Source organism: Rhinoderma darwinii, unplaced genomic scaffold, assembly GCF_050947455.1.
Source record: "Rhinoderma darwinii isolate aRhiDar2 unplaced genomic scaffold, aRhiDar2.hap1 Scaffold_632, whole genome shotgun sequence".
In the NCBI taxonomy this organism is placed as follows: domain Eukaryota; kingdom Metazoa; phylum Chordata; class Amphibia; order Anura; family Rhinodermatidae; genus Rhinoderma; species Rhinoderma darwinii.
In genome coordinates, this window is record NW_027464188.1 from 13,509 (window position 1) to 39,471 (window position 25,963).

At 41.4% G+C, this 25,963-nt stretch overlaps 1 long non-coding RNA gene and 1 pseudogene across 1 annotated transcript in view; one reads left to right on the plus strand and one right to left on the minus strand.

The window, feature by feature from the left end:
- LOC142726864 (uncharacterized) overlaps positions 1-25,963 on the plus strand; it is a 78,164-nt pseudogene that overhangs the window by 6,520 nt on the left and 45,681 nt on the right.
- The window catches only part of LOC142726866 (uncharacterized), a 138,797-nt gene that overhangs the window by 6,010 nt on the left and 106,824 nt on the right, over positions 1-25,963 (minus strand). The window lies entirely within an intron of this gene.

Sequence of the window (25,963 nt, forward strand, 5' to 3'; positions counted from 1 at the left end):
ATATCTATATACTGATAGCACACAGGCATATATCTATATACTGATAGTACACAGGCATATATCTATATACTGATAGTACACAGGCATATATCTATACACTGATAGCACACAGGCATATATCTATATACTGATAGTACACAGGCATATATCTATATACTGATAGTACACAGGCATATATCTATATACTGATAGTACACGGGCATATATCTATATACTGATAGTACACAGGCATACATCTATATACTGATAGTACACAGGCATATATCTATATACTGATAGTACACAGGCATATATCTATATACTGATCGCACACAGCCATATATCTATATACTGATAGCACACAGCCATATATCTATATACTGATAGTAGACAGGCATATATCTATACACTGATAGTACACAGCCATATATCTATATACTGATAGTACACAGGCATATATCTATATACTGATAGTACACAGGCATATATCTATATACTGATAGTACACAGGCATATATCTATACACTGATAGTACACAGGCATATATCTATATACTGATAACACACTGGCATATATCTATACACTGATAGTACACAGGCATATATCTATATACTGATAACACACTGGCATATATCTATATACTGATAGTACACAGGCATATATCTATATACTGATAACACACTGGCATATATCTATACACTGATAGTACACAGGCATATATCTATATACTGATAGTACACAGGCATATATCTATATACTGATAGTACACAGGCATATATCTATATACTGATAGTACACAGGCATATATCTATACACTGATAGTACACAGGCATATATCTATATACTGATAGTACACAGCCATATATCTATATACTGATAGTACACAGGCATATATCTATACACTGATAGTACACAGGCATATATCTATATACTGATAGTACACAGGCATATATCTATATACTGATAGTACACAGGCATATATCTATATACTGATAGCACACAGGCATATATCTATATACTGATAGCACACAGGCATATATCTATACACTGATAGTACACAGGCATATATCTATATACTGATAGCACACAGGCATATATCTATATACTGATAGTACACAGGCATATATCTATATACTGATAGTACACAGGCATATATCTATATACTGATAGTACACAGGCATATATCTATATACTGATAGTACACAGGCATATATCTATATACTGATAGTACACAGGCATATATCTATATACTGATAGCACACAGGCATATATCTATACACTGATAGTACACAGGCATATATCTATACACTGATAGTACACAGGCATACAGCTATACACTGATAGTACACAGGCATATATCTATATACTGATAGCACACAGGCATATATCTATATACTGATAGCACACAGGCATATATCTATATACTGATAGTACACAGGCACATATCTATATACTGATAGTACACAGGCATATATCTATATACTGATATCACACAGGCATATATCTATATACTGATAGTACACAGGCATATATCTATATACTGATAGTACACAGGCATATATCTATATACTGATAGCACACAGGCATATATCTATATACTGATAGTACACAGGCATATATCTATATACTGATAGTACACAGGCATATATCTATATACTGATAGTACACAGGCACATATCTATATACTGATAGTACACAGGCATATATCTATACACTGATAGTACACAGGCATATATCTATATACTGATAGCACACAGGCATATATCTATACACTGATAGTACACAGCCATATATCTATATACTGATAGTACCCAGGCATATATCTATATACTGATAGTACACAGGCATATATCTATACACTGATAGTACACAGGCATATATCTATATACTGATAGTACACAGCCATATATCTATATACTGATAGTACACAGGCATATATCTATACACTGATAGTACACAGGCATATATCTATATACTGATAGTACACAGGAATATATCTACCGTATATATCGGCGTACAAGACGACTTTTTACACCCTTAAAAAAATGTCAAAAGTGTGGGGTCGTCTTATATGCCGGATATTGTCTACATTAGGGATGCACGTTGCAGCCGCACAGCTCAGTATAGTGACACATGAATGTATGGGAGCGCGGCTGCGGCTGTGTAATTCAGCCACAGCCCCGCTCCTGAGTCATGATAAGTTCGCGGGGTCAGGATGATGCGTTGCGGCCAGCGCTGCACTAATGAGCGGCGGCACTGGAGACAGAACATGGCGGGCGCGCTACAAAACACCCCCATGTTCTGTCTTCAGTGCCTGAACTGCCGCTCATTAGTGCAGCGCCGGCCGCATCACCTCATGCTGACCGCGCGCGCACTTCCTGTCAGGAGCGGGGCAATGGCTGTATTACACAGCCGCAGCCCCGCGCTATAACGGCGGAGATCAGAGAAACCGCTCATCTCCGCCGTTATTCCCCTGAATGCTGCGATCACAGCTGACTGCAGCATTCAGGGGAAAGTGAGAAGGGGGGATGCCCCTGGATCGCGTCACAGGGAATTCCTGTGACGCGATCGAGGGCCATACCATATATGGGCAGACAGCCCAGGGTCTATTGACGGACCCCAGGGCTGTCTTACCATATTTCATGTTGTTAGGACATACCCAAGTATGTCCTAACAACTGCCTGTGTATTATCCGTCCACAGGTTAATGTACTGGCACATATCTGATATATGTCAGTACATTAAAGTTTAAAAATAACGTAAAAACAAAGTATTGTTAAATTGTAAAAAAAATAAATACACCTTCACCTTTTTTACAATAAACATTAAAATAAGTCTCAATACATAAAATACACACATTCAGTAATGGCGCGGACAACAATGTTTTTGCATCATTTATGATGTGTACGCTGTAAAAAAATGAAATAAACACGGCTTTCATTCACTTATTAATGTGAGGCGCGAGGTGCGATGAATTTACCCTCCATGTACCTCACATTAATAGTAATTAACCCCATCATGTACCTCGCACATTAACCCATTATGACTGAGAAACATGATGGGATTAATTACTATTAATGTGAGGCGCGTTCAAAATTCATCACACGTCGCGCCTCACATCAGAAAACGGAAGAATATTTTTTTTATTACTGTTGGCAAAAGTATCGAAATTGGTATCGAAATCGCAATACTAAACGAAGTATCGGTATCGAAGTCCAAATTCTGGTATCGTGACATCCCTAGTCTACATATTGTCTACACACAGGTTGTGTGTTACCTTGTGAGCCTGCAGTCCGGTACACAGGCTCCCGGGATGCACGGAATCCGCCACGGATCTGAGGGAAGCCGGTATTAGCCGCCAGGGAACATCTCTGTAAGATCCTCTGGCCCGCCCTTTCCTCTCATTCCCTGCCTCTCAGATCTCGAGCGATGAAGCAGCCTATCTGCGCATGCGCGAGTTCAAAGAGACAGAGAGTCCTGGGTCCTGCCGCCGATGGCCATAGTGAAGCGCTCCTGCACGAAATGGTGAGTATATCTTAAATTCTATATTTTAAGGGTAAAAGTTGGGGGTCGTCTTATACGCCCAGTCGTCTTATACGCCGACATATACGGTATATACTGATAGTACACAGGCATATATCTATATACTGATAGTACACAGACATATATCTATATACTGATAGTACACAGGCATATATCTATACACTGATAGTACACAGGCATATATCTATATACTGATAGTACACAGGCATATATCTATATACTGATAGTACACAGGCATATATCTATACACTGATAGTACACAGGCATATATCTATATACTGATAGTACACAGGCATAGATCTATATACTGATAGTACACAGGCATATATCTATATACTGATAGTACACAGGCATACAGCTATTCACTGATAGTACACAGGCATATATCTATATACCAGTATATTAGCCTGTGCACTGTTAGTACACAGGCAGCTGTTAGGACATACCTCAATATGCCCTAACAACAGGAAATATGGTAGGACAGCCCTGGGGTCCTTCAATGGACCCTGGGCTGTCTGCCCATATATGGTATGTCCCTCAATCGCGTCACAGGGATTCCTGCGATGCGATCCAAGGGGCATCTCCCTTTCTCCTGAATGCTGCAGTCCGCTGTGATCGCAGCATTCAGGGGAATAGCGGCGGAGATGAGAGGTTTCTCTGATCTCCGCCGTTATAGAGGGGGGCTGCGGATGTGTAATACAACCATTGCCCCGCTCCTGACAATAAGTGAGAGCGTGGTCAGCATGAGGTGATGCGGCCGGCGCTGCACTATAATAAGCGGCGGTGCAGGCACTGAAGACAGAACATGGGGGTGTTTTGCAGCGTGCCCGCCATGTTCTGTCTTCAGTGCCGGCAATCATTAGTGCAGCGCTGGCCGCAACGCATCATCCTGACCCCGCGCACTTGTCAGGACTCAGGAGCGGAGCAATGACTATCACACAGCCGCAGCCCCGCTCTCATACATTCATGTGTTACTATACTGAGCTGTGCGGCCGCAGAGCTAAGTATCGAAATACATGACATAACGGTATCTAAACAGTATGGAAGTTTCGAGGCATCGTGCATCCCTAACGGTCATAGATGGGGTCATAGAGTTTGGTGGTTTCTTATGTTGATCTGTTAGATTCTTCGCACTCTCTGCTGTATTGTACTGAATTGTTACATATGTGAAATCAGGGGGAAGATCTGACTAATATTAAAACAGAGGATGAAGCAGAAGAAGAGCGGGTGAGGGGCCATCAACCGTGTAAGAGTGAACCGGAGGAGGAAATTCCAGGAGGTGTTACCAGAGGTCAGTAATAATGAATTTAGAAAGTGAACTCCGTGGTTTATTAAGCAGGACCTGCTGTGTTTTTTTAACCACATTCCTCCCCTTATACTTGGCGTCCTCCAGATTCCAACGCTGTCTTTTTCTTTTTTGCCCCCCTCCATGTTGTTCCACTACAGCCCTTACTCCGTTTTGCACCTAACATATGCGTGTTGTAATTAAAGGTACAAAGAGGAGACACCATCTCTCCTCAGTAGGCGTTGCCTCACTTTTTGTTGTGACGCTGTCCAATCAGAGCGGACCGCTTCACAGCGATGCAGAAAACCTGCTGATTTTGTGAAATTTCCTGCAGGTCTTTTGCATCGCTGTGAGGCTGTCCACTATGATTAGATAGCGTCACAGCAATGAGCGAGTCAACATCTACTGAGGAGAGAAAAGGTCTTCTCCTTTCTGTTCTCTTTAAGGTGGGGTTCCTCCTTAGTTCTACATTACAGTAACACGTCAGACACTGTATTATACATAGTGCAGCACCTGAGGGAGCTGTGACTGCACATAGAAGTTCTCTACAAGGTGTTCTATGAATCCGGTCATGCACTAGGTTTAGCATCAGATTTTGGGGGGCAGCGGCTGCGATTAACAGCTGCACTCTAGGCCGAGATCTAGAAAAGCTCAGCTCAACCACTTACAGAGAATGTGTCATCAGAAAATGATCTATTGTTTAAATCAAGTTTCTGTTAAACATATTTTTTATGATTTTTTTGTTGGTTTTTTTTATATTATTTTTTTTATGTCTTTATCTAATCTTGCAGTTTTCCCTCTGGCCAATGAGTCTCATAGTAGACTGCTCCTTACAGTTCTCAGCAGTCATCTCATTATCATCACAGGCAGGATTACACTGACAGGTAACATCTATATATAGATAATACAGAATCCACCATTCATAATAGACTGACCCTTCCTGTTCTGTAGAGATCATTTCTCAGCACTCATCTCCTTATCATCACAGGCAGGATTACACTGACAGGTAACATCTATATATAGATAATACAGAATCCACCATTCATAATGGACTGACCCTTCCTGTTCTGTATAGATCACTTCTCATCACACCTCTCATTATCATCACAGGCAGGATTACACTGACAGGTAACATCTATATATGTAGATAACAAAGAATCCACCATTCATAATAGACTGACCCTTCCTGTTCTGTAGAGATCATTTCTCAGCACTCGTCTCATCATCACAGGCAGGATTACCCTGTATAGGGCATATTTGTTTATTTACTTTAAGAGGTAAAAAGGTTCTTTTTGGAGGATTATATCTCCTGTTATTGGTTTTTCGCTTTGTCCCCAGTCTCTTATCCTCAAGGGATGGCCTAGGGTCATCTGTACCGGAGATATCAGATTCAGAGTAGTCAGTAGATCTAATTTCACGATGGATAACAGGGTGTGTGTGTTTACGGAACGAATACGCTTGTCCCGTTTCAAAGTCTTTGCGGTCTCGTATATATTTACGGTGTTGCGTTCCTTCATTTCTCTTTGCAGGCTTTCCATATTTCTTTGTAGTTTGATTTCACAGTTGTTATATTCGGATGTGGTACTGAAGATTTTAATATCCTCAATTTCCTTTTGCAACTGGAGGTTAATTTGATCAAAGGCACTTTTTTCAAAGTCCAAGGGGTAGTGAAGCATGCGTAGAGAATTATCGGTTAGAAGGTCTTCCCACCCTTTAAGGATGTGCGCCGACTTTTTGTGCGCAGGCGCGCCCTCCTGGATTTCTGATTGGTGCAGTCCATTGGCCATTCTGATTGGCCTTACGACCCGCTCGTTTCACTATTGACGGCCGGTCTGTTTAGCCTCTTTTCATTGGGTCCCTGCGGACCGACGCCCACTGTCATGGCGGACCGAGGCTTTAAAAGGGTGTGGATGCACAATACGCCGTCAGTAGCCCCATATGAACCCCTGAGGACGCTACGTTCGTAGCGAAACATGTCGGGGGGGCTTCTCGCTATGTTTTATACGCAATGTCTCACTGACTGTCAGCCGCTGCTATGATCTTGTTTTGCAATTTCAGCGTACTGCAGACGCTGTCTAAACACTGACCCATTACACTGGACTGACTGTTTGCATCTCAGCACGCAGATCTTCTACTGCCAGTGAGCATTGGCTTGTTTTTAAACGAGTGTCGTTTTGTCTTTGATCATTTACTTATTTAATCCTACCCAATAAAAGTTATATTTTATCTTATTGAATACTCCTGTATCTGGCTGGAAACAAGGGCAACCCTTCTCTATTTTGCCTAACCGCAGATTAGTTTCACTTTGTTACAGTGTTGTGCCTGCCAGCCAGCGGGGTCTCCCTTTCCCTTCTTTGCTATAAAAACCACATCAAAAACCTCTTGATTACACTTGATTTTGCGTGTTTGTGTTTGTGTGTGTGGGGGGGGGGGGGGGGGTGCTTGCCGCTGATTCTTCAAAAGAGCTGATAAGCGGCTATGAAGTATCAGCGGCGCGCGTTAACACTCCGCTCTGCCCCACACACAGCTCTGCAGACACGAGAAAAGTGTTAAAGGGATCGTCCAGTAAAACATGGCGCCGCACCTGTCCTCAGGTCGGGTGTGGTATTACAGCTCTGTCCTATTCACTTCAATGGAGGTGAACTGCAATACCAGACACAACCTGAGGACAGGTGCGGCGCTGTGTCTCCAATCCGGACACCCCTTCTGTCCTGAGATGACCCGACGGGGGAGGAGGGTGTCAGAGCCACCCACCACCATCACTGCAGACAGAACCACAACTACGGCATGAGGGCAGGGCTTGTCCTGAGTGCACTGTCTCTTGTTATGGACAGATTTATAGTCACATGAACCCCGTCTGATGAACCGGTAACCTAGGTCCGATCACATGACAGAGGGGGATCACCAAAAACCCTGTGAACCCTCAGCCCATCAATCCAGCCCTTTCCCGGTTATATCTGCTTCTGGGAAAGCTGGGTGACCACCATTACCCCTCCTACTGGAGTGTGAGAGGTTCATTAGTCACATCCCCAAACATACTCCAGTAGGAGGGGTAATTGTCGTCACCCAGCTTTCCCAGACCCCTGAACGGTAAATCTCTCTAGTTGTGCTGAGACTGTTTGGGAATGTGACAGGGGTCTGGGAAAGCTGGGTGACCACACTAACACCAGGCATATTATCACCCAGCATTCCCAGGACAGTTACATCATGTGTCCTTTATACAGAGTCTCCTGCACGACTACAGGGGGGGCCGTCGGGTGGGGGGGGGTCACGAGAGCGGGGGTCTGTGAGATAGAGAGTGGGACAGACACACACATCTTACATGCAGTGCAGCTGGTCTTCATGATGGCGCCTGCTCTCTCCCTGCAAACAGCTGCTCTGCTGTGTGACTCTGACCTGCGTCTGCTCAGTACAGAGCCAGAGAGCAGATACAATGGACGGGAGCCGTTCATTGACTCCTATGCATTGTAGCTGCCGTATTCCATCTCTGTATGTGTCGTTAATCAACACATACAGAGATGAAAAAAAAAATGGTAGCCCCCATAGAGAAGAAAAAGAAAGAAAAAAATAAAAAGTACAACACAAATAAATACAATTTATTTTAATGACCTACTAAAAGCAATATTATATAAAAAATAAAATTTTCCGTGACACCTTAAGGACGCAGCCTAGATTTTTCAAATCTGACATATTTCACTTTATGTGGTAATAACGTCGGAATGCTTAAACCTACCCAAGCGATTCTGAGATTGTTTTCTTGTGACACATTGGGCTTTATGTTCGTGGTAAAATTTGGACGATATATTCAGTCTTCATTTGTGAAAAATTGCAAAATTTTGAGAAAATTTACAAGAAATAGCATTTTTCAGAATTTAAATGCATCTGCTTGTAAAACAGACGCTTATACCACCCAAAATAGTTACTAGTTCACATTTCCCATATGTCTACTTTAGATTGGCATTGTTTTTTGAACATTCTGTTATTTTTCTTGGACGTTACAAGGCTTAGAACATAAACAGCAATTTCTCATATTCTTAAGAAAATTTCAAAAGCCTTTTTTTGAAGGTACCAGTTCAGTTCTGAAGTGGATTTGAGGGGCCTATGTATTAGAAACCCCCATAAAACACCCCATTTTAAAAACTAGACCCTTCAAAGTATTCAAATCAGCATTTAGAAGTTTTTTAACCCTTCAGGCATTTCACAGGAATTAAAGCAAAGTGGAAATGAAATTTGCAAATTTAATTTTTTCTGCTGAATTTCAATTTTATTCAATTTTTTTCTGTAACAAAGAAGGTTTTACCAGAGAAACACTACTAAATATGTATTGTCCAGATTCTGCAGTTTTTAGAAATGTCCCACATGTGTCTCTAGTGCGCTCGTGGACTAAAACACAAGCCCCAGAAGCAAAGAAGCGCCTAGTGCATTTTGAGGCCTCTTTTTTATTAGAATATATTTTAGGCAGCATGCCAGGTTTGAAGAGGTGTTGAGGTGCCAAAACAGTAGGAATCCCCAAAAAGTGACCCCATTTCGGAAACTACACCCCTCAAGCAATTCATTTATGGTTGTTGTTACCATTTTGACCGCACAGTTTTTACACAGCACATATTTGAATTGGGCTATGAAATTAAAAAAATGAAATTTTTTCCAATAAGATGTCATTTTTGATAAAAATTTCTTATTTTCACAGGGAACAAAATACCCCATTTTGTTGCCCAATTTCTCCTGAGTGCAGCAATACCCCATTTGTGGTGATAAACTGCCGTTTGGGCCCATGGGAGGCCTCAGAAGGGAAGGAGCGCTGTGTGTTCTTTGGAGTGCAGATTTTGCTGGATTGGTTTTCGGTGCCATGTCGCATTTGCAGAGCCCCAAAGGTATCAAAGCAATGGAAACCCACCAGAAGTGACCCCATTTTGGAAACTACACCCCTCAAGGAATTCATTTATGGGTGTTGTGACCATTTTGACCCCATAGTTTTTTCACATAACTTATTTGAATTGGACTGGGAATTCAAACAAAATTAATTTTTTCCAATAATATGTAGTTTTGGGTGAAAATGTCTTATTTTCACAAGAAATAAAATACCCCATTTTGTTGTCCAATTTGTCCTGAGTGCGGCAATGCCCAATTTGTGGCGATAAACTGACGTTTGGGCCCATGGGAGGCCTCAGAAGGAAAGGACCACCATTTGGCCTACTGAAGCTTTTCTGGTGCTAAGTCATGTATGCAGAAGCCCCTGAGGCACCAGTACAGTTGAAACCCCAGAGAAGTGACCCCATTTTAAAAACGACACCCCTTAAGACTAGAGGTGTAGTGAGCATTTTGACCCCACAGGTACTGTGTAAAAGATAATGCGCAGCAGATGGTGCAGAGTGAGATTTGCAATTTTATATATATATATGGCATGTCAGTGTCCGATATAGTGTGCCCAGCATGCGCCACCGGAGATATACACCCCTTAAGATGTAATGTGGGTTCTCCTGGGTACGGTAGTACCCTACATGTGGCTGTTATCAGCTGCCTGGGCACACAGCAGGGCTCAGAAGGGAAAGACGAGGGGGGATAAGCTGTGCGGAGTGCATCAGGGTAAGTAAAACTGGGCTAAATTAAAAATCAAGGGATGTATGATCAATTTTAAAACACTCTTTCATACAGAGCTCTGGTTTTTCAGGACACGTGTCACATTGGTATATTGTGTCCCTCCTTATCGCCCTCTTATAGCAGACTCTGCACCCCTTTTGACTCTTTCCCTTTCCACCGGTTTGGGAACTTCTCCTGGAAAGTGTTGCCCTGGTACGATGCGTGTGGCCCCGCTTCCAGAAGTACTGGGTGCCCCCCCTTCCTGGTCCCTAAAGATTAGATTTTTGATAACCACCTCTTGAAATTCCAGGAAAGTTCCCCTCTGGCCTGTACATCGACGTAGCACGTAACGCATTGTACAATGCCATCTGTATGATGTGCCCGGCCAGCTTCTTATACCACACCGCATGGCGCTGTAGGGCTTCAGGGCTTGATCTTACAAGTCCATCCCTCCCATGTACCTATTATAGTCCAGGATGCAGTCTGGTTTGGGGGTGGCCTTTCCTTCATATATCCTAAACCTGTAGGTATACCCTGATTCACTCCCGCAGCTTATACATCTTCACGCCATACCTTGCCCTCTTACCCGGCAGGTACTGGCGGAATTGAACCCTCCCTTTAAAATGTACCAGGGACTCATCAATAGAAATAAACGTCTCGGGGGTGTATGCTTGGGAAAACCGGGCACTGAAACGGTCTAATAGGGGTCTCCGTTTATACAAACGGTCAAAACTGGGGTCATCTCGGGGTGGGCACGGCTCATTATCAGTATAATGTAAGAAGCGAAGTATTGCCTCATTTATTTATTTTTTGGGGTTCCAGTTCAGTTCTGAAGTTGCTTTGAGGGGCCCATATATTAGAAACTCCTATCAAACACCCCATTTTAGAAACTAGACCCCTCAAAGTATTCACAACAGCATTTAGAAAGTTTATGAACCCTTTAGGTGTTTCACAGGAATTTAGAGCAAAGTAGAGGTGAAATTTACATATTTATTTTTGTCAGAAAATCCTTTTTATGCAATTTTTTTTCTATAACACAAAAGGATTTACCAGAGAAACGCAACTCAATACTTATTGCCCAGATTCTGCAGTTTAGAGAAATATCCCACATGTGGCCCTAGTGCGGTAATGGACTGAAGCACCGGCCTCAGAAGCAAAGGAGCACCTAGTGGATTTTGAGGCCTCCTTTTTATTAGGCACCATGTCCGGTTTGAAGAGGTCTTGTGGTGCCAAAACATTGGGAACCCCCCAAAAGTGACCCCAATTTTGAAACTAGACCCCTTGAGGAATCCATTGCAGTTTTCTTGGGGTGCATGCGGCTTTTTGATCAGTTTTTATTCTATTTTTAGGTGGCGTGGTGACTAAAAAACAGCAATTCTACTATTGTTTTTTCATTCTTTTTTTTTTACAGCGTTCACCGTGCGCTATAAATGACATATTCACTTTATTCTGCGTGGCGATACGATTACGGCGATACCAGATGTTTATAGTTTTTTTTATGTCTTATGGCGTTTGCACAATAAAATAAGTTTTGTAAACAATCACTCACTTTTTGTGTTACCTTATTCTAAGAGCCAGAACGGTTTTATTTTTCCATCAATAAAGCCGTGCGAGGACTTATTTTTTGCGTAACGAACTGTAGTTTCGATCAGGACCATTTTTCGGTACATGCGACTTTTTGATCTCTTTTTATTCCATTTTTTGGGATGTGAAGTGACCAAACAATTGTGATTTTGGTACGGTCTATTATTATTTTATTTTACGGCTTTCACCGCGCGGGATAAATAACGAAATAATTTTGTAGTTCAGGCCGTTACGGACGCGGCGATACCAATTATGTATAGTTTATTTGTTTGTTTATATATTTTTATTAATAATAAATGACTGATAAGGGAAAAGTGGGACTTTTACTTTTATTACTTTTAAAACTTTTATTTTCTTATTTTTACACATCTTTTTTTAACTATTTTTTAACTTTATTACTTTGTCCCACTAGGGGACTTGAGGGCAGGAGGCCCTGATCGCTATTCTAATACACTGCACTACATGCGTAGTGCAGTGTATTAGAACTGTCAGCTACTCACTGACAGCAAGCATAGTGGGTCCTGACGTTGTCAGGAACCACTAGGCTTCCGTCTATGGCATAGCCGGACGCCATTGTTTGGTGTCCGGTTGCCATAGTCACCATCGCCGGCCGCTATCGTGTAGCAGGCCGGCGATGGCGGATTAACCCCTAAGAAGCCGCGATCGCTATTGAACGTGGCTTCTGAGGGGTTAATCGGCGGGGAAGCTCCGCGATCGGTCCCGGCACATTGAGCTGTGATAGTCTGCTGTCGGAAACAGCAGCTATCACAGCTCATGAACGCGCCCCGCGCGAACGGCGCCGTGTTTACTCCATGACCTACTATTAGGTCACTGAGCACGAACGCTACAGTTAGCATGACCTAATAGTAGGTCATGGAGCGTTAAGGCGTTAAAGAACTGCAACAGTGTGTATATATGTATGTGTATATATGTATGTATGTGTATGTGTGTGTATGTATGTGGATGTATGTGTGTGTATGTATGTGTATATATGTATGTATGTGTGTGTATGTATGTATGTATGTATGTGTGTGTGTGTGTGTATATATGTATGTGTGTATGTATGTGTATATATGTGTATGTATGTATGTGTATATATGTATGTGTGTATGTATGTGTATATATGTATGTGTGTATGTATGTGTATATATGTATGTGTATATATGTATGTGTATATGTATGTGTGTATGTATGTGTGTATGTATGTGTATATATATGTGTATATATGTATGTATGTGTGTGTGTATATATGTATGTGTGTATGTATGTGTATATATGTATGTGTATATATGTGTATGTATGTATGTATGTGTATATATGTATGTGTGTATGTATGTGTGTATGTATGTGTATATATGTATGTGTGTATGTATGTGTATATATATGTGTATATATGTATGTATGTATGTGTGTATGTATGTGTATGTATGTATGTGTATATATGTATGTGTGTATATATGTGTATATATTTATATATATATATAACATACGCACACACACACATAAATAACGGGTAAATCTATTTTAAAAAATTACAAAATTGTTTATTTTTCAATTTTTTTTGTGATTTTTCTGCTCATAATAAAATTGTAAAACATGGAATTAATTAAACTAATCTAGAAAATGAAAGCCTCATAAGTCTTGTAAAAATCAAAGTTAAAATAGTTGTGATATTCAAAGCGGTTGCAAAGTTATTATCGTCTAAAGAAGTGCAAATCAGAAATGGAAAATTTGACCTGGACGCAGGGGCATCAATGACCCCTGGTCATGAAAGGGTTAATTATGTACCGAAAATACAATTGACAAAATCTACAATCAATATATATATATACCGTATTTTTCGGACTATAAGGCGCAGTTTTTAGCAAGAATAAATCTTGCTAAAAAGTCCCTGCGTGTTATAGTCGGCAGTGTCGGGCCCCCTGACCGCTCCTTACTTAACCCCTTCCCGACCCATGATGTGCCAGCACATCATCAGGCGGGGAGGGGATGATGTATGGAGCGGGCTCACGCGCTGAGCCTGCTCCATACACTGCAGGTGTCAGCTTCTGACACGCTGCACTACCGGCTAGGAACAGAGATGGCGCTGTTTAACTAGTTAAATACTGTGGTCAATAGCGACCGCAGCATTTATATTGGTTTTCCTACGAAGGACATTTATGACATATCCACAGGTGTAATATCTCTAGAACGGGGCCCCCTAAGCCCCATTCCATCTTACCCGGCTCCGCGGTCTTCCGGCCACTTCACTTCCTGGTTACATGTTCGAGTTACGCAGTTTCCGCAACTCCCATAGAACTGAATAGTAGTTAAGGCTACAGAGTAGCATGCTACGCTGCTTCTATAACTGACATTCACTACTATGGGAGTTCCGGAAACAGCGTAGCTCAGCGAGTTACGCTGTTTCCGTAACTCATCCATGTATTGCAGTGTATTGTACCAGCGATCTAATGATCACTGGTTCAAGTCCCCTAGGGGAACTAATAAAATGTGTGTAAAAAAAAATAATCTAAAGTTAAAAAAAAACATTTCCCATTATTCCCCAAGCACAATGTAAAAATAAAAAAATAATAATAAAATTGGTATCGCTGCATCTGTAAAAGTCCGGAACTATTACAACATGGCATTATTTGACTCACACAGTGAACGGTGTAACAATGTTTTATTTAAAACCCCCGACTGTCTGTATTCTTCTACCATATTACGTTATAAATGGCCGCTCTGTTGTAACGGTTCACTGGGATACGCTTCTTGTGATGTCATCTAGAATGTGGGCAGATTCTATTTCTCTGAGCGTGACGTCCTCTAGAGAATCTGAGCGTGATGTCATGTGAAGGGCGGGGCCTGTGATCTGCATGTGTTCCGTTTGCACATAATGGCCCTCAGGTTGTGACATCATCAAGTTTATAAATTGGGGTCACACATTGACCGCGGTGTCAGTTTCTCTTGCTGGCTCTCATCATGGACGTGTCTCATATGAAGAAGAGGAGGATGGTGATGTTTCCAATGATGAGTGTTGTAGAGAAGATGGAGGTTGGCGGACGCCAATTTCCGGAGGACGTGGAGATGGAGGAGGAGGATGAGAAGATGGAGGTTGGCGGACGCCAGTTTCCAGAGGACGCGGAGATGGAGGAGGAGGATGAGAAGATGGAGGCTGGCGGACGCCAGTTTCCAGAGGACGTGGAGATGGAGGATGGGAAGATGGAGGTTGGCGGACGCCAATTTCCAGCTCCTGATGTGGAGATGGACGACCTTTCGGGGGCTACGGTTAACATCAGGGCCTCCAACCCCCGAAAGAGAAAGTGGCCATTTTAGTAACATCTGCCACTTGGGGCCCATTTACCATCAGGGCCCCCAACCCCCGGGAGAGATAGCGGCCATCTTATTTCCATCTGCCGCTCGGGGGCCCATTTACCATCTTTAGGTGAGGTAAGTGCCGTCCACTGATGATCTTCTCACCTCACGACTCTTCTACAGCCGCCTGGACACTGAATTTCTGATTTGTTTTGCAGTTGTCACCCCAATATTGTGGTCTTTACCACCTAAACCATCAGAAATTCCCATTAAGACTCCTCCAGTGATGAGCAGACGCGAGATCCGGTAAGTCTGACGTCTTCCGCTCGTCTTCATCTTCTCCTTGTGGTGAAGGTTTTGTGAATTTTTTTGCTTATTTGTATTTTTTCCTTTTCTAGGATCCGACTTTGAAAAATATGAAAAACGTTTCCGGTTTCTTCTGATCCAGGATCGAGCTGTGTAAGGGTGGACTGGCGGCCATATCCACGGGTGAAGAAGGACCCTCCCCCTCTTCATCTCACCGATCATCGCATGTTAAAGGGCCGGAGCCACAGAAAACCGCACAGAAATTCTACCCGATTCTATAATAAACAGATTTATTTTTACCATTTTTAGTGTTTTCATTTCTAGATTGGGGAATTTATCCAGGGAACCTGTGTTCTATGGGGGTCCGAAGGTTATAGGTGTAATACTCTGCAGAATATATCACTATGTATCTGTCAGGAGGTGGAGAGGACAGAGCAATGTTCTGCAGATCTGTAGAGAGGTCAGTGGTGTAATACTCTGCAGAATATATCACTCTGTATCTGTCAGTAGAGGACAGAGCAATGTTCTGCAGATCTGTAGAGAGGTCAGTGGTGTAATAATCTGCAGAATATATCACTCTGTATCTATCAGTAGAGGACAGAGCAATGTTCTGCAGATCTGTAGACAGGTCAGTGGTGTAATAATCTGCAGAATATATCACTCTGTATCTGTCTGGAGGCTTTTTGGAATTTTTCTTGAAAATATAAACAATTGCTGGTAAATTTATACATTTTCTAACGACATAAAACAGAAGGACAGATAAAGTAATGCCAACAAGGGACAATATATTACCCCCCCCCCCATAAAAAGTGGGGGTGAAATGTCCGAATGTTTCTCTTATTCTGCAGATATAATTTTATTCCTTTATTTCACTAACACAGCAGATGATAACAGAGAATCACAGCTCAATATTTATTACCCCGATTCTGCAGTGTTTAGTGATATGACATATGTGGCCCTAGTGTGCCATGTGACTTATTGGACTCTTTGCGGAGCAACTCACGCGGCGGCAGAAACGGGAGAACAAATATGAAAGACCCCCAGTTTGTGCAAAGTGAAATTGAGCTGGGCAGCATAAAGCAGCCGTCAGCTGAGTGGACCCCCCTATAAGAGCAGGGGGCCCCGGCATTTGCCCGATTCGACCATGTGTGGACGCTGGCCCTGGTCTGTGTCCTGAGAACGTAGATGCAGTTGACACCGGGACATGCCAGCGGCCGATCGGGACACCACCTGGAATCTGGGAGTGTTCGGAGGTATGGAGACCCTCCCCAAATGACCACATTTTGGATTCTACACCCCTCAGGGCGAGCATTTAGGGCTGCAGTGAGCATTGTGACACCACAGGTGTTACATCGATTGTATTAGAATTGAGCAGTGGAAATAAAGTCGTTTTAGCTCAAAATTTATTTATATTTAAAAAGAAAGAAACGATAACAAGGAGTACATCAGGGTATATGTAATATGTGAGGAGTATATCAGGGTATATGTAATATGTGAGGAGTACATCAGGGTATATGTAATATGTGAGGAGTACATCAGGGTATATGTAATATGGGAGGAGTACATCAGGGTATATGTAATATGTGAGGAGTACATCAGGGTATATGTAATATGTGAGGAGTACATCAGGGTATATGTAATATGTGAGGAGTACATCAGGGTATATGTAATATGTGAGGAGCACATCAGGGTATATGTAATATGTGAGGAGTACATCAGGGTGTATGTAATCTGTGAGGAGTACATCAGGGTATATGTAATCTGTGAGGAGTACATCAGGATATATGTAATATGTGAGTAGTACATCAGGGTATATGTAATATGTGAGGAGCATATCAGGGAATATGTAATCTGTGAGGAGTACATCAGGGTATATGTAATATGTGAGGAGTACATCAGGATATATGTAATCTGTGAGGAGTACATCAGGGTATATGTAATATGTGAGGAGTACATCAGGATATATGTAAAATGGGAGGAGTACATCAGGGTATATGTAAGATGTGAGGAGTATATCAGGGAATATGTTATCTGTGAGGAGTACTTTAGGGTATATGTAATCTGTGAGGAGTACATCAGGGTATATGTAATATGTGAGGAGTACATCAGGGTATATGTAATATGTGAGGAGTACATCAGGGTATATGTAATCTGTGAGGAGTACATCAGGGTATATGTAATATGTGAGGAGTACATCAGGGTATATGTAATCTGTGAGGAGTACATCAGGATATATGTAATATGTGAGGAGTACGATGTGAGGAGCACATCAGGGTATATGTAATATGTGAGGAGTACATCAGGATATATGTAATATGTGAGGAGTACATCAGGATATATGTAATATGTGAGGAGCACATCAGGGTATATGTAATCTGTGAGGAGTACATCAGGTTATATGTAATATGTGAGGAGTACATCAGGATATATGTAATATGTGAGGAGTACATCAGGGTATATGTAATCTGTGAGGAATACATCAGGGTATATGTAATATGTGAGGAGTACATCAGGGTATATGTAATATGTGAGGAGTACATCAGGGTATATGTAATCTGTGAGGAGTACATCAGGGTATATGTAATCTGTGAGGAGTACATCAGGGTATATGTAATATGTGAGAAGTACATCAGGGTATATGTAATATGTGAGGAGTACATCAGGGTATATGTAATATGGGAGGAGTACATCAGGGTATATGTAATATGTGAGGAGTACATCAGGGTATATGTAATATGTGAGGAGTACATCAGGGTATATGTAAGCTGTGCGGAGTACATCAGGGTATATGTAATCTGTGAGGAATACATCAGGGTATATGTAATATGTGAGGAGTACATCAGGGTATATGTAATATGTGAGGAGTACATCAGGGTATATGTAATATGTGAGGAGTACATCAGGGTATATGTAATATGTGAGGAGTACATCAGGGTATATGTAATATGTGAGGAGTACATCAGGGTATATGTAATATGTGAGGAGTACATCAGGGTATATGTAATATGTGAGGAGAACATCAGGGTATATGTAATATGTGAGGAGTATATCAGGGAATATGTAATCTGTGAGGAGTACATCAGGGTATATGTAATATGTGAGGAGTACATCAGGATATATGTAATCTGTGAGGAGTACATCAGGGTATATGTAATATGTGAGGAGTACATCAGGATATATGTAAAATGGGAGGAGTACATTAGGGTATATGTTATCTGTGAGGCGTACATTAGGGTATATGTAATCTGTGAGGAGTACATCAGTGTATATGTAATATGTGAGGAGTACATCAGGCTATATGTAAGATGTGAGGAGTATATCAGGGTATATGTAATATGTGAGGAGTACATCAGGGTATATGTAATCTGTGAGGAGTACATCAGGGTATATGTAATATGTGAGGAGTACATCAGGATATATGTAATATGTGAGGAGTACATCAGGATATATGTAATCTGTGAGGAGTACATCAGGGTATATGTAATATGTGAGGAGTACATTAGGGTATATGTAATCTGTGAGGAGTACATCAGGATATATGTAATCTGTGAGGAGTACATCAGGGTATATGTAATATGTGAGGAGTACATCAGGGTATATGTAATATGTGAGGAGTACATCAGGCTATATGTAATCTGTGCTGAGTACATCAGGGTATATGTAAACTGGGCGGAGTACATCAGGATATGTAATCTGCGTAGTACATTAGGGTATATGTAATCTGAGCGGAGTACATCAGGGTATATGTAAACTGTGCGGAGTACATCAGGGTATATGTAAAATGGGCGGAGTACATCAGGATATATGTAATCTGTGAGGAGTACATCAGGGTATATGTAAACTGTGTGGAGTACATCAGGGTATATGTAAGCTGTGCGGAGTATATCAGGGTATATGTAATATGTGAGGAGTACATCAGGATATATGTTATCTATGAGGAGTACATCAGGGTATATGTAATCTGTGACGAGTACATCAGGGTATATGTAAACTGTGAGGAGTAAATCAGGAGATATGTTATCTATGAGGATTACATCCGGGTATATGTAATCTGTGAAAAGTACATCAGGGTATTTGTAAATTGTGAGGAGTACATCAGGATATATGTAAGATGTGAGGAGTACATCAGGATATATGTAATCTGTGAGGAGTACATCAGGATATATGTAATCTGTGAGGAGTACATCAGGATATATGTAATACGTGAGGAGTACATCAGGGTATATGTAAGCTGGGTTGAGTACATCAGGGTATATGTAAGCCGTGAGGAGTACATCAGGGTATATGTAAGCTGTGAGGAGTACATCAGGGTATATGTAATCTGAGCGGAGTACATCAGGGTATATGTAATCTGAGCGGAGTACATCAGGGTATATGTAAGCAGGACGGAGTACATCAGAGTATATGTAAACTGTGAGGAGTACATCAGGATATATGTAATCTGTGCTGAGTACATCAGGGTATATGTAAACTGGGCGGAGTACATCAGGATATGTAATCTGCGTAGTACATTAGAGTATATGTAATCTGAGCGGAGTACATCAGGGTATATGTAAGCTGGACAGAGTACATCAGGGTATATGTAAGCTGTGCGGAGTACATCAAGGTATATGTAAGATGGGCGGAGTACATCAGGATATATGTAATCTGTGAGGAGTACATCAGGGTATATGTAAACTGTGAGGAGTACATCAGGGTATATGTAAGCTGTGCGGAGTATATCAGGGTATATGTAGTATGTGAGGAGTACATCAGGGTAAATGTAATCTGTGACAAGTACATCAGGGTATATGTAAACTGTGAGGAGTACATCAGGATATATGTTATCTATGAGGATTACATCAGGGTATTTGTAAATTGTGAGGAGTACATCAGGGTATATGTAATCTGTGAGTAGTACATCAGGGTATATGTAATCTGTGAGGAGTACATCAGGGTATATGTAATCTGTGAGGAGTACATCAGGGTATATGTAAACTGTGAGGAGTACATCAGGATATATGTAATCTGTGAGGAGTACATCAGGATATATGTAATATGTGAGGAGTACATCAGGGTATATGTAAACTGGGTTGAGTACATCAGGGTATATATAAGCTGTGAGGAGTACATCAGGGTATATGTAAGCTGTGAGGAGTACATCAGGGTATATGTAAGGTGTGAGGAGTACATCAGGGTATATGTAATATGTGAGGAGTACATCAGGATATATGTAATCTGAGGAGTACATCAGGGTATATGTAATCTGTGAGGAGTACATCAGGGTATGTGTAATCTGTGAGGAGTACATCAGGGTATATGTAATCTGTTAGTAGTACATCAGGGTATATGTAAGATGTGAGGAGTACATCAGGGTATATGTAATATGTGAGGAGTACATCTGGGTATATGTAATCTGTGAGGAGTACATCAGGTTATATGTAAAATGTGAGGAGTACATCAGGGTATATGTAATATGTGAGGTGTACATCAGGGTATATGTAATCTGTGAGGAGTACATCAGGGTATATGTAATATGTGAGGAGTACATCAGGGTATATGTAATCTGTGAGGAGTACATCAGGGTATATGTAATCTGTGAGGGGTACATCAGGGTATATGTAATATGTGAGGAGTACATCAGGGTATATGTAATATGTGAGGAGTACATCAGGATATATGTAATATGTGAGGAGTACATCAGGATATATGTAATCTGTGAGTAGTACATCAGGGTATATGTAATCTGTGAGTAGTACATCAGGATATATGTAAAATGTGAGGAGAACATCAGGGTATATGTAATTTGTGTGGAGTACATCAGGGTATATGTAAGATGTGAGGAGTACATCAGGGTATATGTAATATGTGAGGAGTACATCAGGGTATATGTAATCTGTGAGGAGTACATCAGGGTATATGTAATATGTGAGGAGTACATCAGGGTATATGTAATCTGAGGAGTACATCAGGGTATATGTAATATGTGAGGAGTACATCAGAGTATATGTAATCAATGAGGAGTACATCAAGATATATGTAATCTGTGTGGAGTACATCAGGGTATATGTAATCTGTGAGGAGTACATCAGGGTATATGTAATCTGTGAGGAGTACATCAGTGTATATGTAATCTGTGAGGAGTACATCAGGGTTTATGTAATATGTGAGGAGTACATCAGGGTATATGTAAGGAGTACATCAGGATATATGCAATCTGTGAGGAGTACATCAGGATATATGTAATCTGTGAGGAGTACATCAGGGTATATGTAAGCTGTGAGGAGTACATTAGGGTATATGTAAATTGTGAGGAGTACATCAGGGTATATGTAATCTGTGAGTAGTACATCAGGGTATATGTAATCTGTGAGGAGTACATCAGGATATATGTAATCTGTGTGGAGTACATCAGGGTATATGTAATCTGTGAGGAGTACATCAGGGTATATGTAATCTGTGAGGAGTACATCAGTGTATATGTAATCTGTGAGGAGTACATCAGGGTATATGTAATATGTGAGGAGTAAATCAGGGTATATGTAAGGAGTACATCAGGATATATGCAATCTGTGAGGAGTACATCAGGATATATGTAATCTGTGTGGAGTACATCAGGGTATATGTAATCTGTGAGGAGTACATCAGGGTATATGTAAATTGTGAGGAGTACATCAGGATATATGTAAGATGTGAGGAGAACATCAGGGTATATGTAATCTGTGAGGAGTACATCAGGGTATATGTAATCTGTGAGGAGTACATCAGGGTATATGTAATTTGTGTGGAGTACATCAGGGTATATGTAAGATGTGAGGAGTACATCAGGGTATATGTAATATGTGAGGAGTACATCAGGGTATATGTAATCTGTGAGGAGTACATCAGGGTATATGTAATATGTGAGGAGTACATCAGGGTATATGTAATCTGAGGAGTACATCAGGGTATATGTAATATGTGAGGAGTACATCAGAGTATATGTAATCAATGAGGAGTACATCAGGATATATGTAATCTGTGTGGAGTACATCAGGGTATATGTAATCTGTGAGGAGTACATCAGGGTATATGTAATCTGTGAGGAGTACATCAGTGTATATGTAATCTGTGAGGAGTACATCAGGGTATATGTAATATGTGAGGAGTACATCAGGGTATATGTAAGGAGTACATCAGGATATATGCAATCTGTGAGTAGTACATCAGGATATATGTAATCTGTGAGGAGTACATCAGGGTATATGTAAGCTGGGAGGAGTACATCAGGGTATATGTAAATTGTGAGGAGTACATCAGGGTATATGTAATCTGTGAGTAGTACATCAGGGTATATGTAATCTGTGAGGAGTACATCAGGGTATATGTAATCTGTGAGGAGTACATCAGGGTATATGTAAACTGTGAGGAGTACATCAGGATATATGTAATCTGTGAGGAGTACATCAGGATATATGTAATATGTGAGGAGTACATCAGGGTATATGTAATATGTGAGGAGTACATCAGGGTATATGTAATATGTGAGGAGTACATCAAGGTATATGTAATATGTGAGGAGTACATCAGGGTATATGTAATATGTGAGGAGTACATCAAGGTATATGTAATCTGTGAGGAGTACATCAGGATATATGTAATATGTGAGGAGTACATCAGGGTATATGTAATATGTGAGGAGTACATCAGGGTATATGTAATCTGTGAGTAGTACATCAGGGTATATGTAATCTGTGAGGAGTACATCAGGGTATATGTAATCTGTGAGGAGTACATCAGGGTATATGTAAACTGTGAGGAGTACATCAGGATATATGTAATCTGTGAGGAGTACATCAGGATATATGTAATCTGTGAGGAGTACATCAGGGTATATGTAAGCTGGGTTGAGTACATCAGGGTATATGTAAGCTGTGAGGAGTACATCAGGGTATATGTAAGCTGTGAGGAGTACATCAGGGTATATGTAAGCTGTGAGGAGTACATCAGGGTATATGTAAGGTGTGAGGAGTACATCAGGGTATATGTAATCTGTGAGGAGTACATCAGGGTATATGTAATTTGTGTGGAGTACATCAGGGTATATGTAAGATGTGAGGAGTATATCAGGGTATATGTAATATGTGAGGAGTACATCAGGGTATATGTAATATGTGAGGAGTACATCAGGGTATATGTAATCTGTGAGGAGTACATCAGGATATATGTAATATGTGAGGAGTACATCAGGGTATATGTAATATGTGAGGAGTACATCAGGGTATATGTAATCTGAGGAGTACATCAGGGTATATGTAATATGTGAGGAGTACATCAGAGTATATGTAATCAATGAGGAGTACATCAGGGTATATGTAATCTGTGAGGAGTACATCAGGGTATATGTAATCTGTGAGGAGTACATCAGGGTATATGTAATATGTGAGGAGTACATCAGGGTATATGGAATATGTGAGGAGTACATCAGGGTATATGTAATCTGTGAGGAGTACATCAGGGTATATGTAATATGTGAGGAGTACATCAGGATATATGTAAACTGTGAGGAGTACATCAGGGTATATGTAATCTGTGAGGAGTACATCAGGGTATATGTAATCTGAGCGGGGTACATCAGGGTATATGTAATCTGTGAGGAGTACATCAGGGTATATGTAATCTGTGCGGAGTACATCAGGGTATATGTAATCTGTGAGGAGTACATCAGGATATATGTAAACTATGCGGAGTACATCAGGGCATATGTAATCACTTTGCGGGGCCGTCGATTGTGTTCTAACCACTTAGAAGCCGCAAACGCTATTGAACGCGGCTTCTAAGGAGTTAATCGGCGGGGACCCTGGGGAAGGAGATGTGACAACTGCTGTTTGTGACAGCAGTTGTCATTGCTCACAGATGGGATGGGGGCGGAATGGCAGTTTTTACCAGGACGTACTATTACTTAAATAGCGAGATCTCGCTATAAATCACAGGTTACAGGGAGATTACGCTTGCTCTGCTGTAAGTACCACAGATACGTTAACGAAGTGTCGGGATTGTGAATAGACATCCCTTCCTGGCTGGGCTGTCTAAACAGGCTATGTTCACACGGAGTATTTTGGGGGAGGAATATCTGCCTCAAAATTCCGTTTGGAACTTTGAGGCAGATATTCCTCTCCCTGCACGCCGATTTTCGCGGCGATTATCGCGTCGTTTTTCGCCCGCGGCCATTGAGCGCCGCGGGCATAAAACAGCGAGAAATACGCTTTCTCCTGCCTCCCATTGAAGTCAATGGGAGGTCAGAGGCGGAAGCGCCCGAAGATAGGGCATGTCGCTTCTTTTTCCCGCGAGGCAGTTTTACTGCTCGCGGGAAAAAGACATCGACGCCTCCCATTGAAATCAATGGGAGGCGTTCTCGGGCCGTTTTTGCCGAGTTTTGCGACGCGGTTTCTGCGTAAAAAAACTCGGCAAAATACCCCGTGTGAACATAGCCTAAGACAGCACATAGTGAACAACGCAGTGTTAGGGTATGTTCACACGGCAGTGTCCGTAACGGCTGAAATTACGGGGCTGTTTTCAGGAGAAAACAGCTCCGTAATTTCAGCCGACATGGCATGTTGAGGCGCTTTTTCGCGGCGTCAATTACGGACGTAAATGAAGCTGTTTTTCCATGGAGTCAATGGAAAACGGCTTCATTTACGTCTGAAGAAGTGACAGGCACTTCTTTGACGCGGGCGTCTATTTACGCGCCATCTTTTGACAGCGACGCGTAAATTTACGCCTCGTGGGAATAGACCAACGTAAAACCCATTGCTTTCAATGGGCAGATGTTTGCCGATGCTATCGAGCCGCATTTTCGGATGTAAATCGAGGCGGAAAACGCCCGAATTACGTCCGTAAATAAGCTGTGTGAACATACCCTTACTATGCGGTGACTAAATGAATGGAGAGAAGTGCATGATGCTGATTGGTCACTGATTGGTCAGCGTCATACACTCCTCTTTACAACGCCCACTTGGTCTAATGGAAATACACGCCCAGTTGGGCATTAAGAAACTCATTAGCATAAAGCTAAAATCGCTCCTAACGTGGTAAATATAGAACGTTTTTCTAAATAAAAAGCATTACTGTCACCGACATTACAGCGCCGATCACATCATGTAGGAGATAGGGCACTTATAATGTGGTGACAGAGTCTCTTTACTTATATAGGAGATAGGGCACTTATAATGTGGTGACAGAGTCTCTTTACTTATATAGGAGATAGGGCACTTATAATGTGGTGACAGAGTCTCTTTACTTATATAGGAGATAGGACACTTATAATGTGGTGACAGAGCCTCTTTACTTATATAGGAGATAGGGCACTTATAGTGTGGTGACAGCCTCTTTACTTATATAGGAGATAGGACACTTATAATGTGGTGACAGAGCCTCT